General features: G+C 50.0%; 1 protein-coding gene across 7 annotated transcripts in view; it reads left to right on the top strand.

Annotated features, from left to right (window-relative positions):
- The first annotated feature begins 2,979 nt into the window (after positions 1-2,979).
- PPFIA4 (PTPRF interacting protein alpha 4) overlaps positions 2,980-16,451 on the top strand; it is a 203,484-nt gene continuing 190,012 nt past the window's right edge. For all 7 annotated transcript variants that reach the window (XM_045014809.1, XM_045014808.1, XM_045014807.1 and 4 more), the window contains exon 1: positions 2,980-3,050. The gene's annotated coding sequence lies outside the window, so the exon portion shown is untranslated. The remainder of the gene's footprint in view (positions 3,051-16,451) is intronic.

Genomic DNA, 16,451 nt, shown 5'->3' with positions numbered 1-16,451 from the left:
CTTATTCATGCCCCGACTGACAAGTTATATCGACCTAAGCTGTAGTGTAACCATAGTTTATGGTTTCTATGATTTACTGCTGTGACAGAATAATCCTTTCTGTTGATGTAGTGTGTCTCCACTCCAGCGCTGCCTCTGTAGTGTTTCTAGTGTGGACATAGCCTTAGATAGGTGTAAATGGTGCTTGCTAAACAGATAGACACAGTTTAAGCTGATAGTACGTGATCCCTGCTATTTGTTTTAGGATTGAGTCCAATGCTGGGAGCTTGAGGGTGAAGATCAAATAAATGGTGCCACCTTGTGGTGAGCAACTTATTAAAACTTGTATTTTAAAGAACAGGAGTACTTGCGGCACCTTAGAGACTAACAAATTTATTTGAGCAAGGTGACGGGCAAAGATAAAAAAGGTTAGGGATAACATTTTCAAAAGGACCCAGATAGCCTGAGCCCTACTGACTTCAAGAAACACTTATGGTCCTACCTGCCTAAGTCACTTTTGTAAATACACTTTTTTTTACACTTCTAAGTGTCTTAGGCGCTTTTGACAATTTTTGCCTTAGGACTGTGCCATTATTATTATTTTATTTTACATTACAGTGGTACCAAACCATTCTCAGGTTCACAATTCCCTTGTAGTAGGTGTCTACATGGTGGAGTCCTGGTCCATGACAAGGCTCCTCAGTGCTACGGTAATACAAATAATAGATAACAATAATAAGGTGTGACAGGTTGGTGTTGCTGTTTTTCTTACATATGAAATTCTGGTCTTGTCTATCCTGGAATATTCTGGCAAGTGAGAACTAGTGAAAGTAGACAAAAGGCTGAAGTCTGAGCAACTGAGAGAGGAAGGCATATTTCAGTCATACTGTTAAAATCCTGTTGTCTTGAATGGTTTTGTTCACACCAGTGTCCAATGGCCATTTTGGAGAAAGGCTATAGTTGATTCAAGACCTCTGCCCCACCCCAGTTGAAGTGTGGGAGCATACCTCTGAGACTCCAAGAAGTCCTCTAGCAGAACTAGGGAATGGAAGACTTGGCAATTCTGATATGTATAAGGTAAAAAGGGAAGGGGGAATGACCATGCTTTCTCTATATACCACTGTTTTCCATTTATTTCTCTTTCGGACCTTGTTTCTCAGCATGTTTTTTTTTTTTTGTGATTGTCTAATATGTTGTTACCTTCAAAGAAGAGAACAACTCAACAGGAGCTATTAGCAGAGCTGGGATAGGGAGGAGGTGCCATGCTTACAGAAGTAGTATGGTTCAGTGGTTAGGGCACTAGCCTAGAACTTGAGAGACTTGAATTCAGTTCCCTGCTCCGCCACAGATTTTGTGTGACCTTGGATAAGTAATTTAGCCTCCCTGTGTTTCCCAGCTGTACAATGGGAATAATAGAGAGACAAGGTGTGTGAAGTAATATATTTTATTGGACCAGCTTCTGTTGGTGAGAGAGACAAGATCCTCTTCCTGAAACAGAGCTCTGTGCAGCTCGACAGTTTGTCTCTCTCACCAACAGAAGTTGAACCAATAAAAGATATTACTTCACCCACCTTATCTCTCTATTATTCCCATAATAATGATCCAATAAAAGGTTTTACTTGTCTTTTTAATATCCTGGGACTGACACGGCTACAACAACACTGCATCCAACAATGGGAATAACAGCACTTCCCTGCCACACTTTAATACATTAAAGTTTGTGAAGTGCTCAGATATTACAGTAATGGAGGCCAGCTAAGTACCGAAGATAGACAGATAGTTCCTGGGACCTTGTTGCTTGGTCCCCCAGCAAAATGTGGCACATTAGAACTAGGGGATTGGTTGGGGGTATTTATGTTACATATTGTGGATCAATATGAATGTGCAGGGAAAGGGCATGTCTGGGTGTTTACAAAGTACATTTCATCCCTGACAGACCCTTGGAGAGGAGCCTGCATGCGTGTCAGCCTGGGGTATCATAGTTGGGGAAGGGCACAGGCCAGACCCATCGATCTAGGCCCCGACATGGGAATTTTACCTGTGGCTGACGGCCTGATCTTCCATCCCTAAAGAGCTAATATGCTGCTGTGCAGCTGGTGGTGCTCCCCTTCCTGGGGTCATGCTGCCACACGCACTGGGAGGAGGAGGATTGAAATGACCCAGCAGGCTGCACATTCAGCCAGGCTTCCCTTTAGCAGGTGAAGAGTGCAGTACAGAGAGGGAAACACCCTCCCTATCAGCCCCTTCAATGGCTCTCATCTGTCCTGGTGTGGTGGAGACTGGTTGGGCCATTGGTCACCTCTGGTCTTCATGCTTTGTTCCCTTGGAAGGAAACCGTTAGGGTCTTTGCTTCTTTCGCTGTCCCCTCCTGTGGAGGGACACCTCAAGCTCTCACTTAGACTTCTGGTGGAGCCCTTGCTCCCCCACACAGGCCCTTGGGAAGGGGAGGGAGGGCACCACTCCTCCTCTGGACTTTGCCTGTCCCTCTCCGTGGGGCTGCCATCCCCCACAGCCCCATCTTACTAGCTGGTAGGGAAGGAGGTTGGAGGCTGAGAAATCAGGAGATACTGTATGCGTTTTTAAATATGAATTTAAAAAAATCGCCAACAGGTTCGGTCCACAGTCCAACACCCTGCCCCTGGACAGAGGGATGGAGGGTCACAAAGGGGATGGCTACATGGGACATATAAGGCTTGTTAACAGGAGTGGAACAGGGCCTGCCCTTCCCTGACAAGTCCTCGGCTGGGGCATGTAGGCTGGGGCGGAGCCAGGGAGCTATCCCCCCAGTGCTGCAGGGCCCTGTGGTTTCAAGGAGGGGGGTTAGTACAGAAAGGGGCTATGGGAACTAGAAGGCAGGGAGGGTGGGGTAGGGGCGAGGCTATGCGCTGAAAAGATGCGGAGGGCGGGGCTTAGGGGAGCCGGGCGCGGTGTAGTCAGACGGGGGCGTGGCTAGAGGCGGAGGGGGCGGGCCCGGGGGCGGGGCTCTGCCGGCTGGCCGGTGCTGCGGCGATGCGGAGGCAGGCGGGGAGCTGCTCAGCTGGCTCCTGCGTCCGCCGCATCTCCTGGAGCCGGTGAGTGATCGCGAGCGAGGGCCCCCTTCTCTCGGGGGGCACTGAGCCGGGTTCCCCCTCTTATGGAGGGGGAGGCAGACTGCCCCGGTGAGCCTTTTCTCTCGGAGGGCACGCTGCTCCGGAGGTCTTGAGTCAGGCCCCCCCTCTTATCCGGGAGTGCAGACTGTACTGGGGGACCCTTTCTTTTGGGGGGCTCAGTGCTCCAGGGATCTCTGAGTGGGGCACCCCTCCTGTCGCGGGGGCACACTGCTCTAGGGGGGCTTTCTGTTGGGGGGAGGGCACACTGTCCTGGGGGGGTGTCTCAGAGCCGGGGGGGGGACACTGTCCCTGGGGGGGGCCGTTTCTCCGAGGGGCACAGTGCTCCAGTGGTTTCTGCATTGGGGTGTCCTGTCATGTCCTCATCATGCCCCCTTCCTAGTAGCCTTCCTGCTGCCTAGAGCCCTGTGGGAACGCAGCCCCTCTCTGCAGTGAGTGAGCAGCAGTGTGGGGGATCCATCTGGCCCTGAATTTTCTTGCCAATTTTGGTGGCTTTTTCCACCCTCTTTTCCTGTACCGAGTTTAAATGGGTTCTCTCCCATGTTTCTGTGTGCAACGCTCCCACAGGCAAACAGGGATCCAGGCTAGCTGCACAGACACTAGGGTGAAATTGACTGGACATGCAATGCTGGTGAAGGCATGCAGTAAGACAGGAATAGAAGGGAAAAAATTATTCCCCACCCTCTCCCAGGTAGTATTAAATACAACATGAAACCATGGAGGTGAACTGCTTTCAGATGTCAGTGTGACTTTTAAAGGGGCACTGTCCCTTAGGCTTGATTTGGGTGCTTTTAACCCATGTCCCCTTGGGCATTGGGGCATTGTTGGCATTTGGTGGAAATGAAACTGAGAGCCAGCGACATCTGTGTAGAAACAGAGGTATTGCCATTCTGGATCAGATCCAAGGTCCATCTTGTCCAAAGTCCCGTCTCTAGCAGTGACCCATGCCAGATGCTTCCAAGGAATCTGTAAGAATACCATAGTAGTCAGAGGTGATCCGCCATCAAAGCCCTTAGTGTCTCCTAGTGACAGTAGGGCTGGAAACCAGGCGGGGTTGCTGTGGGTGCCTCTCTCAATTCTTTGGGCTTTATCTGAGAAGAATGAGTGAAGCCAGCTTACCATAACTCCACTCATCCCTGTAGGTGAGCCCTCGGGGCTTCATGGCCAATGGTGTCTAATGTTAGCAACAGATCCAACAATCCTGGGGGATTTTCAGCCTTTGGATGTCTCCTATCTGACCTGCCTCTGTACGTACCTTATTCTGTTTTTGAGTCTAAATTGGGAGGGGACTAGAATATTGGTAGAGACCAGGTGTCACTGAGCTGCCACCTCTTTCTCAATAATGGGTCTTTTAAAGGGACAGTTCAAGGCAGGAAGCTGACAAGATGGTTTGCACAAAGACATGGATTCTGGAGCAGAGGCTGGACTGCTTTGTTCCAGCAGGCTGGTCAGTTGCCATGTTCAAGGGCAATGATCTTGGGACTTGTCACTGGACTTCACTCAGTCATGGATTTCACACGTTGGGTTTGGGCTTCAGTTGCTTTCAGGATGTCTGCTAGGTCTTCTCTCCCCAGCTCTGACAAGGTTGCCTTATGCCCCTGCCACCAGCAGCTCACTCTGCCCTGGATAGATCTCTTCCATGAAGTAGAGATAGTGAGTTCTGGAACAGCTGGCTTGGCAAATTGCAGACACGGATAGGCCTGATTTTTCACTGCCTTGTGTCACTTACACTTGATTCTAGTGGTGGTATATGCCTATGCAGCGTGGGTGTGAATGACAGTAAGATGCACCCAATGCTAGTGAAGGTTTCACTGTGACGGGGTTATAGGAACGCTCTGTGTTGTAGTCAGTTGGATTTGCTCTGAATTCTGTGCCATTAGTGCTCATCTCCTGTCTCGGCTCCTTATCTCAGAGTGTTTGGGGCTAGTTTATCAAGGTGTGGATGGTAGTCGGCTGAAATTTGCTAAGAGTTCATCAGAGCACAGGCTCCACAGTTGGATGGTGTCCTGGGAACTTACTGGGTCAGGACATCTTTAGTGAAGACCGTCCCAGTTGTCCCACTTTCCAGAGGGGAGGAAGTTGAGGGGGTGGAGATGAGTCTGCCTAGGCTGGACGTGGAGTCTAAGGTGGCACCAAAGACCACATGAGAAAACTTTCAGGTTTTCATGACTGACATGAGATCTTGTTATCTGCATGGGTATTACTGGAGCTTCTCAAGCTGACTAATGTCAGAGACTCCAGTGCCAGGCTGCACAGCAGCTCTCATTGTTCTGCTAAGGAAGCCAGTGAACTTCTTGGGGTGGTCCGCTTAGCAGGTGTGAGGGCTCCGATGGCTCTACCCCCTTGGTGGGGTGCCTCCGTGTGATGTTAAATGAGGCCATATCATCTCCTCGTCTCGTTGAGCGGCCTCTGGCCTGAGATGCTCTCGTCCTGTACTGGTGGTGTTGTCCAGCCAGGTCTCAGTTCTATACAGGCTAAGCTGTGTGTTTCCTCTGTGATCAGACTGTGGCTACTGCTGCTGCTCTTGTCAGTTGAACGTGTCTTGCTTTGCTTGTTCCTGAGAACCAGGCTGCTGATCCTCTTTTGCCACGGAGATCAGACAGGATAGTCTCAGGAGGGGTCTGAAGAAAGTGTCTGCTCTTGGTCTCTTGCTGGGATATTTGCCTCTGTCTACTAGGGGAGGAGGGAACAGGGGTGGCTTGGAGTTTCTGTTCTCAGGCTTTGTCCTTCTGCAGTCTGTCAAAAGCCTGGGTTTCAGTGACCCTCCTGGCCCCTTGATGGTTCAGTGCTCTGGAGGAGCGTGGATGTGCGTGAGTACACAATGGTTGTGTGAGGGGAAGCTGAGGAAGTGAGGATTAGTCCTGGGGGCATGGGTGGGTCTGTGGGTCATAAGGTCCCTGGTGGCTCATGTCACCATGGCATATTGCAAAAGAGGTTGGCTTCCTTGCCAGAGTCCAGCTGAAGAGGTGAATGTTGGGAGGAGAGGAACAGAGATCGAGCCCTGGAGCCCGTGATCCTGTTTTAAGGCTACCTAACTCAGGTGCATGGAGACTTTGATGCAGGTATTGCAGCTGTTGGAAATGGGGCAGGAGGAGATGTGTTTAAAAAAAAATTATGAACAAATGTCTGGTGCCACTGTCATCATCTGACACAATTTACCCTGGTAAAGTTCTGGTTTAATCTTCTCCAGGGAAGAAATATTAGATTCTTCAGCACACAGAGAGCCTAAAATCTTGTCTTCTAAAAGAAAGGGGGTTTTCTACTTGGGAATATTTGATCTTCTCTGCCCTGCCACCTCCTTAGATAACTTGCAAACATGGATTGGGAAATCTCTGAGCCATTAATTGAAGGGGAAGCATGATGAATCCTCAGCAGAGCTTTTTTTTCAAGTATTTGAGCTAAATGTGTTAGAATCCGGGTTTAAATGGTCTGAGGGCAGCTGCGCACACAGGCTTGCGCTGAAATGACTAACAGTGTGAGTTTAAAACTGATGGAGTTATTTTGGGGCGAGCTGTGTGGGTATTCGTAGAATTAAAGTAGCTACAGAGAACGTAGGCCTTGTCTGAACACAGGTAGAACAAAAACTGGTTTAAAATGTAGTTTGAGCCAAACAGGTGCAAACCGTTGTGTGTACTCTCCAATGTCGGTTTAACTAGTGCCTGGGAGGCTATACATAGAAATAGCAAAATGGGTTTTCATTCACACTTGTTATTTCAGTGCAGTGTTGTGTGTTGATCAGTTCTGTTTGTCCATCCTCCTCCTCCCGTCACACATCTATCTCATTATCCAATCCATCGTATTTATGGTGATGGGGAACATGGTATCCGAGCACCTCACGATCTGTAATGTATTCATCATTGCAGTAGCCCTGGGAGGCCAGGCAGTGCTTTTATCAATCCTGCCACGTGCAGACCAGCTCCAGCAAGGGACACTTTGTGTTGAGCGTGGTAGTTGGATGGGCCCCCTGTCATCTGCCCAATGCAGGGCAGTCTGATGGGCATGTGCTATGGCAGGTCATGGCAGGGCTGGCTTGTGTGCTCTCATCCACAGGCCACGGGGTGCTGCCGAAGCCTCTAGCTGACTGTGGTGGTGAGGCTACACCAAGTGCTGCAGTGTAATGCTCTGAGCCCCTGGAGTGGCTGGTTGGGAAGTGGCTCCCCTGAGCGAGCGAGCGCCGGCGTGTGACGTTGATTGCTGCATTGGTGGAGCACTTGGCCGCCCCCAGTGAGTGCAGTTTCAGGGCAGGAAATGCCAAACTGTGCATCCAGCTCTCTCTGGGGGAGGTGATCTTGTGCCCTGAGCGGATAACTGCCTGTGTCTGATGTCCTGAAATAGCAAGCCCTCTGCTGCGTGGTTGGGGAGGCTGCTGCTGGGATTCTGTGCTCCAGTTTCCCATGATGGAAAGGGTCAATCGCCTTGGCAGGGCTCACGTAGCGTGGCTCTGTAAGAGAAGCCGACCTCTGTTCAGAACTGCCGCCAGCCAGCCTGGTGCTGTGCTGTGGGATGGCTCTGCTTTCATTTCTGGCTTGAAGTGAGCAAAAGCCTCCCCCTCCAGAACCCCCACCCCCACCCGAAGCATAACTCAAGACATGGCTAATACACTGGGACGGGACAAATCTGATCTGCTGGGGCACTGACGTCCCTGCTATTCCCATGGGATTTCTGTACCCCTGGAACAAATCCGAGAGACACTCTCTCTTAAAGAGGAGAACTCTTCATGGCCAGGGGGACTGGTTTGGGCATCAGATGCATTGAGCCTTAGCTCCTGCTTTGAGCCCGCTCTGCCCATCAGCGAGTCTTGGCAGTCGGTGGCTTTTCCTGTCCGGAGGTTGCTAGTCAGATCCCATCTGCTGTGTGGGCACGGAAACAGATTCCTACCTGTGTGTTAGTTTTCTCCATCATGGAACAGCATCCCCTTGTCAGGCCTCTTCCTTCATAAATCAGGGAAAGTGCTTGTAGTATTGCTGGGGAATGATCATCGCTAGAGCTCCCCGAATTTCCAAACCATGCCTTAGTCTGACTCCCCATTCTTCTTATTGCTGTTGCCATAATGCCTAGGAGCCCCAGGCATGGACACAGGCCCCTCTTGTGCGAGGCATTGTACAGGCACAGATCAAAGACAACCCCTGCTCCAAAGAGCTGACAGTCCAAGTAATCCATCAATCTTCTCTAGAACCCGGTACTTGGCATCTCTAAGAGCTCTGTGTTTAGTACCTCCTGCTGCTTCTCTCCCCATGAAGAGTCAGAAAAGGCACCTGAGCTTGCTTGGCTGCGGCTGGTTCAAGCCGCCTGCTGATTTATATCTAAGAGGGAGCGACTTGCTTTTCCTGAGCAGTTTGGGTCAGTGGTTCTCAGCCGGGGTGTGTGTACCCCTGGGGGTACGCAGAGGTCTTTCGGGGGTACATCAACTCATCTAGAGATTTGCCTAGTTTTACAACAGGCTCCATAAAAAGCACTTGTGAAGTCAGTACAAACTGAAATTTCATAGATACCACCTTGTTTATACTACTCTGTGTACCATCCGCTGAAATGTAAGCACAATATTTATATTCCAGTGGATTTATTTTATACTTATATGGTAAAAATGAGAAAAGAAGCAATTTTTCAGTACTAGCTGTTACACTTTTGCATTTGTATGTCTGATTTTGTGAGCAAGTCGTTTTTAAAGTGAGGTGAAACTTGGGGGTTACGCAAGACAAATCAGACTCCTGACAGGGGTACAGTAGTCTGGAGCGGTTGACAGACGCTGTTCTAGGTTGCAGAAAGCCAGCTGAGAGGTGAGGATTTCTGTGGGTTAATCCCTTCCGAGTGCGTTGGGATCTAGTGACACAGGTCCAATTCCATCTGCACCCTCGCCCCCTGGGGACTGGTTTGTGTCCCTCTTAGCGTGGTGCTGGTCCAACTCCACACTACCTCTGCCTGGGTTAGGGATTCCCTGGAGGGGTGGAGAAGGCATCACGCACTGCAGGACCAGCTCCCTGCAGAATCGTGAGATGGGCTCAGGCAGCCTGGTTGTGGGCACCATGGTGGCATGAGGCAAGTGGCTTGCTTCAGAAAAGGGTCCATGCTTGGGTGTGCTAGACCTTCAGGTGGGGAGAGTAGGTAGCCCTCCCCTTGTCCTCAGTCTGGGAAGAGCCTGCTAGTGAGCGCCATGTTCGAGGAGCAGAAAGCGTGGGGAATGGCAACATTCATCAGCAAGGAGGGGCAGGAAGCACAGGGCATCACTTGTCCCTTTCCGGACCCAATGGTCCTTCACTGGGGCAGGACCATTCCAAGAGCTGCCTCAATGCACCACTTCCCACCCTGTCCTAATTGCCCTAGCACTGGTGATGGGTGCGGCTGGAGGCTCTTGGCTCTCCCTAGCCACCCTCTCCTTGCTGCTTTCCTGGAGCACCTGCCTTTGTGTATCTTCCAAAGATTTCTTTGCACTCATCTCAGGCCCTGCATGGCCTTTTCTTCCCGGCCCCTGCGCACTCTGCTGCTGGTTTTGGTCGGCTACCTTGCAGGAGATGATGTAGCTGTGGTGATGCTGAATATCTTGTCGCCTTGTTGGATTTTGATTTCCCCCCCCCTCCCCCCAGCGTGCGATGCTGTGAAGTCATTTTTGGTACCATCTCCAATGAGCTGCCTTCACTCCCTCTCAGTTCTTGTAGCCCTCAGGGAGGGGAAGTGTTAAGTGTGAGAATCACACGGACAGATCTTGCTTTTCTCTCTAGCTGTGTTGCTGCTAGAATTTCTTTCCCCTGAAACTTCCCACCGTTGCTACCCTGGGCGCAGTTCTGTGGAGGGGAGCCCTGATTTGGAGCTGCCGCTGGCATTTTGCCTGTTGTGAAATGAATAGCAGTGGTGATTGCTGGCGCTTAGAGGCTGAATTCAGCACCTTCCTTTGGTGCTCCTCCTCCAAAGGCCAGCTGGAGCTGTGCTGTGTGTGAGGCTGCCTGGATGGGGCAGCTTGGGGCAGCCCACTGGTCACCTTCCTGTGGACTGACTTGACAGCAGTGCAGTTCTTTGCAGTTCTCTTGACTGGGTGCACAGTCCATGTCACTAACATTTCCTGCCCCCAGCTGAGGGTGGCGTTGCTGTGTCAGTTCGGCCTCTGCCCCAGAACGGCCTAACATGATGCAGTCAAATAGCTGCTGCCTTCTGGTATCTGCTTACTTGCTTATCTTGGTATTTTGTTAGCTGGAGTGTGGCGTAGGGCTTGTCTACACTTGAACACTGCCGTGGCATAGCTGTAGGGCTTTGGTGTTGACGTTACCTAATCCAGTGGGATAGATTCTCCCATCGCTGTAGGTACTCCACCTCCCCAATTCTTCTGTCAACCTAGCACTGTCTACACAGGGACTTAGGCTGGCTTAACTATGCCCTGAGCAATGTAGTTACACTGACCTAATTTTCTTGTGTGGACCAGGCCTTGCAAAGGCAACTGGCTACCCAGTGGAGAATAGTAGATGGCCTACTGCCGTTGCACACCTAGTCAAAAGGGGATCTACTACTGCATCTCCACCTGTGTTTATCACTTCCCTCGCCCTCCTGTTGAGGTGCAGTTGGCAAACTTAGCTTTGCAAGGTGAAGGACTCTCATGTCTAGCCAGGCTTTGCAGACAGAGGGGAGGGGAAGGGGACGCAGGGCTGAAGGATGCTCTGCAGCATGCACGATCCTCTCCTGCTGAGCTCATTTTGGACCTCAAGATGTGTGGCTGGAAACACGGGTATATAGCTGGCAGTAGACCGGTGCCTGGATTTCCCCACGTTCTGGTGTTCTTTGAACAGTTACAGTTGGCATAGTGCTGCTATGATCTGTAATATGGCGTGATGGCTCTGGGGATAGCACAGGGGATGGGTGAAATCGGGACCAGCTGAAGTTGGGAAGGAAGACTTGGAGGGAGGGAGGGCTCGGGATGTGATGCCTGAGCCCCTGACATCTATGATGTTAAACAGAATCATGGTTGTTGCTTTTCTGCCTTCTTCCATCTCGGTGGATCTTGCAACATTAAACAATGGTTGTGGAGAAGTCCTGGAGGTTCCATCTGCCTAGAAACAGTTGTCGTCAATACTTTCTCCTTGACTGGGCTGCAAAGGGTGGTTCCAGGCGCTTGCTGGTATGCCTGGCTTTTAATGTGGTGGTTTTGTGTTTAGAATGAAGCTGTGCAGAGAATAAAGCTCCCACTTTCCTGCTGATCCTAGTGACCCTCGACCTTTCCAGGGAGCTGGGCCGATTATCAGCCATGCATGTGTAGAACTTGTCTCGCCTCATGCCCCGCCCTCCCTCCTGGAGTCATCAGCATTGGAGGGGATGTGCAGTTGGCTTGTATGGCTTTGGAGGGATTGGGGCAGGGGCAGAGAACTCCATGCTTTGAAAGGGTTCTTCCATTCTCGCCTCCCAGTTGATGGTCGGTCTGGAAACATCACCTGAGCTTGTGAACTCGCTGAAGAGTGAGGGAGTCCCTGGTGTGGCTTAGTTCTGATATCTTCTCCTTGGAGGTAATCTGCTGTGTTCATGAATTTCAAGATGAACCAGCTGCCCTGATCAACCTGGGACCTTGTCTTCTCCAAAATGTAGAGATTTTGGCTCTTTAGTCGGTCAAAAAAATTACCAGACCCTTCCCACCTCTAAGCTCTTCTCTGGACTTCCTCCAGAAGGTGTCCTCCTGCAAGACAAGGTGCCACAACTGGGTGCAGTCTGCTGGGGTGGGGCTTCTCCATGTTCTTCTGTAGCAGTAAAATACCTTCTCTCCTCTTGTTTATAATAATGGCTGTTTTGGTGCAGCCAAGAAACCTGTGATGTCTCTGCTGTTACTGCACAGAGGCAGCATGGCCCAGTGGTTAAGATGCTAGCCTGTGGCTCAGGAGACTCTGGTACAATTCCCTTCTCTGCCACAGACTCCTTGTGGGACTTTGGGCAAGTCTCTTAGTCTCCGTGCATCTGTAAAACAGCACTGTCCTGCTCGTAGGGGTGCATGAGGGTACATATGCTAAAGACCACGAAGTGCTCAGATACTGCTGTGAGGGACCTTAGATAGCAATGCATTCTTGCTCTTCATGGTGCTGAGAACCAAATTCTTAAATCCTTCTGGTTGCCCAGAAGTGCCAGTTTTTTACCTACCAATGCAAAAGATTCCCTTCAGATTTTTTGGCTTAGTAAAAGGCATTACCTCTCCTATTTCCTGCCCTGCCATCCCCTGGCACCTGAATCTTTCTGACAACGATCTGCTAATGATAACAGAGGTGCTAATGATATTTCTATCTTTAGTGTTCCTGACAAACTGAAAGTTGAGTCACAGCCCTGCTGTTGATAGCCATTGATAAACCAAATGGAAAGCAACCACCCTGCCCCAGCCCCAGAGATTATCTCCAATTCCCTGTGATTTCTTCATAGTACTGCTCTTATAACAAACGCTTTCTTTGCTTATTTAACTTGCCGGCTCCCCACAGACATGCTCTGAGACATAGGCAGTCAATTTGTGTTCGAGGGAGATGGTCGTCTTTCCCCTCCTTCCTTTAAAGCTTGGTATTTCACTTTCCATTCTTGTAATTCCTCTCAGGCTGTGTTGGGGGAAATAACTTGGTTTTGTTTAATTTTAGTCACCGGGTTTTAAAAATGACCCAATTTTGTCTTTTGTGGCTTGTCGCTTAGAAATGACTTGGGCATCTCTTTTTTTACACTTTCTCTCTAAAGTAATTTTAAATCTTAAAAAAACAATCAAAAACTTCATGTTCTCAGCGGGTCTTTGCATCTCTTCAGCACATGGCCAATAAGTTGAATTCTAAGGGTATGGCTACACTTACGGTTTGCAGCGCTGGTAGTTTGCAGCGCTGGTCATCCAGCTGTGTAGGAGCAGCGCTGGTGTGTGGCCACACTCACAGCTACCAGCGCTGGTGTGTGGCCACATTTGCAGTATTAGCAGCGCTGTTGGGAGTGCTGCATTATGGGCAGCTATCCCAGCATTCAAGTGCAACAACGTGCTTTTCAAAAGAGGGGGGTGGAGGGTGGTGTACTGTGACAGGGAGCGGGGAAGATAGAGAGAGTGGATTTTTGGAGCCAACACTGTGTGTTAGCTTCCTGGATTGGAAAAATCACAAAATGTTCATGAGCCCTTAGTCTTAACTCTTAATTGCAATCAGCCTGCCTCCAACACGGACTCCCCGCTGTTTCACTCACTCCCTGTGGTGTACTGTGACAGGGAGCGGGGAAGAGAGAGATTGGAAAAATCACAAAATGTTTGCGAACCCTTAAAGTCTTGCAAACAGCCTGCATCCAACTCTGTTTCCCCTGCCTCTCATTTGATCGTTCACAGCCAGGTACAGATAGCTCCTGTTTGCTGTGATCAGTGTTTGTTTTTTTAGATAAGCAGTTCAACGGAGCTTCGATCGGCTCCGTTCTGTTTGCCTGCCTCTCATTTGATTGTTTACAGCCAGGTACAGATGATCACAGCAAACAGGAGCTCTGATCGGAGCTCGTTCACAACAAAACAAAGAGAGTAATTTATAAAAGCATTCTGGGATACACCTTATACCCTGGAGGCCAATCACAGCGCTGGTGTGTGGCCACACTTGATGACCAGCGCTGCAGCACCAGCACTGGAATCCTTATTCCCCATGCTGAGTGAGGTGTACGGCCAGCGCTGCAGCCAGGGAGTTGCAGCACTGGAAGTGCCCTGCAGGTGTGGCCACTTACTAATTGCAGCGCTGGTGGAGGCTTTCCAGCGCTGCAAATCGCCAGTGTAGCCATACCCTAAGAGCCCTGCCGTGAGCGGCACAAGCATACACTCTGAAGTCTGTTACACACTCACCCTCACCTAAAAATACTGGCACTTTAATTATCAAATGACTTGGCTATTGCACAACCACCATTTTGTGTTTTACTGTTGCCATGTAGCTTAGCACAGTACGTCTGCTGCCGTGTGAAGGGCCACATCCTGCTCTCTGTATATAGTACTTCAATAATGCGCTAGCTCTAGCCATCGGCACAAACTATTATTTGTATGATTGTAGCACCTAGGAGCCCCAGTGCTAGCCCCAGTTCCCATTGTGCTAGGCTCTGTACAAACATGGAGCAAACAGGCAATCCCTTCCCCATGGGTCTGATTTGGTGCCATGCCTCCAGGAGGTTCAGTCCAGCAGGAGTGGGGAAAAGGTCGCTTTGTGCCCTATGGGCTGTACCATGAGCCAGTATGGCCCTGGCCTAAGTTAGAGCAGCCCCCAGTAATCCATCCTGTGCTGTGGCCCACTCCTGAATCCCCACAGCATGATGCTCTGAGCTTGTCCCCTAGCACATTCCCCACGCTGGGGCTTGTGAGGAGCAGTGGCCTCTGCTGTGTCTGGAAATTCTGCCTTGGCTACCTGCAGCACAGTACCAGCCCCCGTGACCTGCTAGGGAACTGCATAGTGGTTGGAGTAGGGGACAGAATCTGCTCCAAGGCTCCAACTCCATCCAGTGGGAAGTGCAGAGTCTGGGGATCTCTGGGAGGCTGTGGAACTCTTGAGTTCTGCAAGGCAGGGAAAAGTGGGGCAGGAAGAGAGGAAGAGTTTACTGGAGGGACTGGGTTGGGGGGCTGAGTGGTGGGGTGTGTGTGTGGGCAGATGGGGTCAAAGCTGAGGATCTTGTAAAGCTCAAGTTCCGAACTGGCTTTTCTTGAATAAGCAGACGAAACCATCGTGAACTTTAAAATGTTGCTCAAGGAACATCACACTGAAAAACCCCAGCCAAAACCCCACACGTGCATTTAAGCCATGTGAATGGAGAGTTCAGAGAAGGTAAATATTCACAGCTCATCCAACCTCTCAAATGTATTACACATGCAGCCTTGACTCTGACATCGCCTGGCCACCACCACCACCTGTTACATGAGGAGATGCTTGTGACCGAGCTTTGGAAGTCACGGACTAAAAATGCCATGTATCACATTCTGTACCCATTGACTAGCTGGCCATTTATATCATGTGTGATACCATTGTAGTCTGACACCTTTCTCGCCATAGTAAATAAGTAACGTGCTAGCCTGGCTTGAGGTTTGTGGATTGGATGAAGGTGGGTATGTGGTTGTATCTGGATGGCAGGACTCCAGTGCTCAGTGAGAGGGGAATGTGGCTGGTATACTGAGGTTTCCAGTTGGCAAATGGAGGATGGATGGGTAGATTGGGTCTCTTAGCTAATGGTGGATGAGTAGAAGGATATTGTTCTGGACCATGTATGGAGAACTAGATGGGCTCTTGACTGTAGCAGCTTGTTGCAGTGACAGGTTGAGAGTCTGGCGTGTGACAGAAGTGCTGGGATCTGTGGCCCATGACAAGTGGGTGAACTGGAGGATAGTTTCTGGGCCATGTATGGTGGTTAATAACTTGAGGATTCATAGCCCGTATTGGAACTACATGTGATGGCTGGTGTGAACAGGTTTCTGGACAATGTTAAAAGCTGGGCATCCATATGGGGCAAAGCTAAGATGACATGCATATGATATTCATAGAATCATAGAATATCAGGGTTGGAAGGGACCTCAGGAGGTCATCTAGTCCAACCCCCTGCTCAAAGCAGGACCAAACCCCAACTAAATCATCCCAGCCAGGGCTTTGTCAAGCCTGACCTTAAAAACCTCTAAGGAAGGAGATTCCACTACCTCCCTAGGTAACCCATTCCAGTTCCTCACCACCCTACTAGTGAAAAAGTTTTTCCTAATGTCCAACCTAAACCTCCCCCTCTGCAACTTGAGACCATTACTCCTTGTTCTGTCATCTTCTACCACTGAGAACAGTCTAGATCCATCCTCTTTGGAACCCCCTTTCAGGTAGTTGAAAGCAGCTATCAAATCCCCCCTCATTCTTCTCTTCTGCAGACTAAACAATCCCAGTTCCCTCAGCCTCTCCTCATAAGTCATGTGCTCCAGCCCCCTAATCATTTTTGTTGCCCTCCGCTGGACTCTCTCCAATTTATCCACATCCTTCTTGTAGTGTGGGGCCCAAAACTGGACACAGTACTCCAAAGGAGGCCTCACCAGTGCTGAGTAGAGGGGAATGATCACATCCCTTGATCTGCTGGAAATGCCCCTACTTATACAACCCAAAATGCCATTAGCCTTCTTGGCAACAAGGGCACACTGTTGACTCATATTCAGCTTTTCGTCCACCGTAACCCCTAGGTCCTTTTCTGCAGAACTGCTGCCCAGCCATTCGGTCCCTAGTCTGTAGCAGTGTGTGGGATTCTTCTGTCCTAAGTGCAGGACTCTGCACTTGTCCTTCTTGAACCTCATCAGGTTTCTTTTGGCCCAATCCTCTAATTTGTCTAGGACCCTCTATATCCTATCCCTACCCTCCAGTGTATCTACCACTTCTCCCAGTTTAGTGTCATCTGGAAACTTGCCGAGGGTGC

Source organism: Mauremys mutica, chromosome 4 (genome assembly GCF_020497125.1).
Source record: "Mauremys mutica isolate MM-2020 ecotype Southern chromosome 4, ASM2049712v1, whole genome shotgun sequence".
Classification (NCBI taxonomy): Eukaryota; Metazoa; Chordata; order Testudines; family Geoemydidae; genus Mauremys; species Mauremys mutica.
This window is presented reverse-complemented; position numbering and strand designations above follow the sequence as displayed.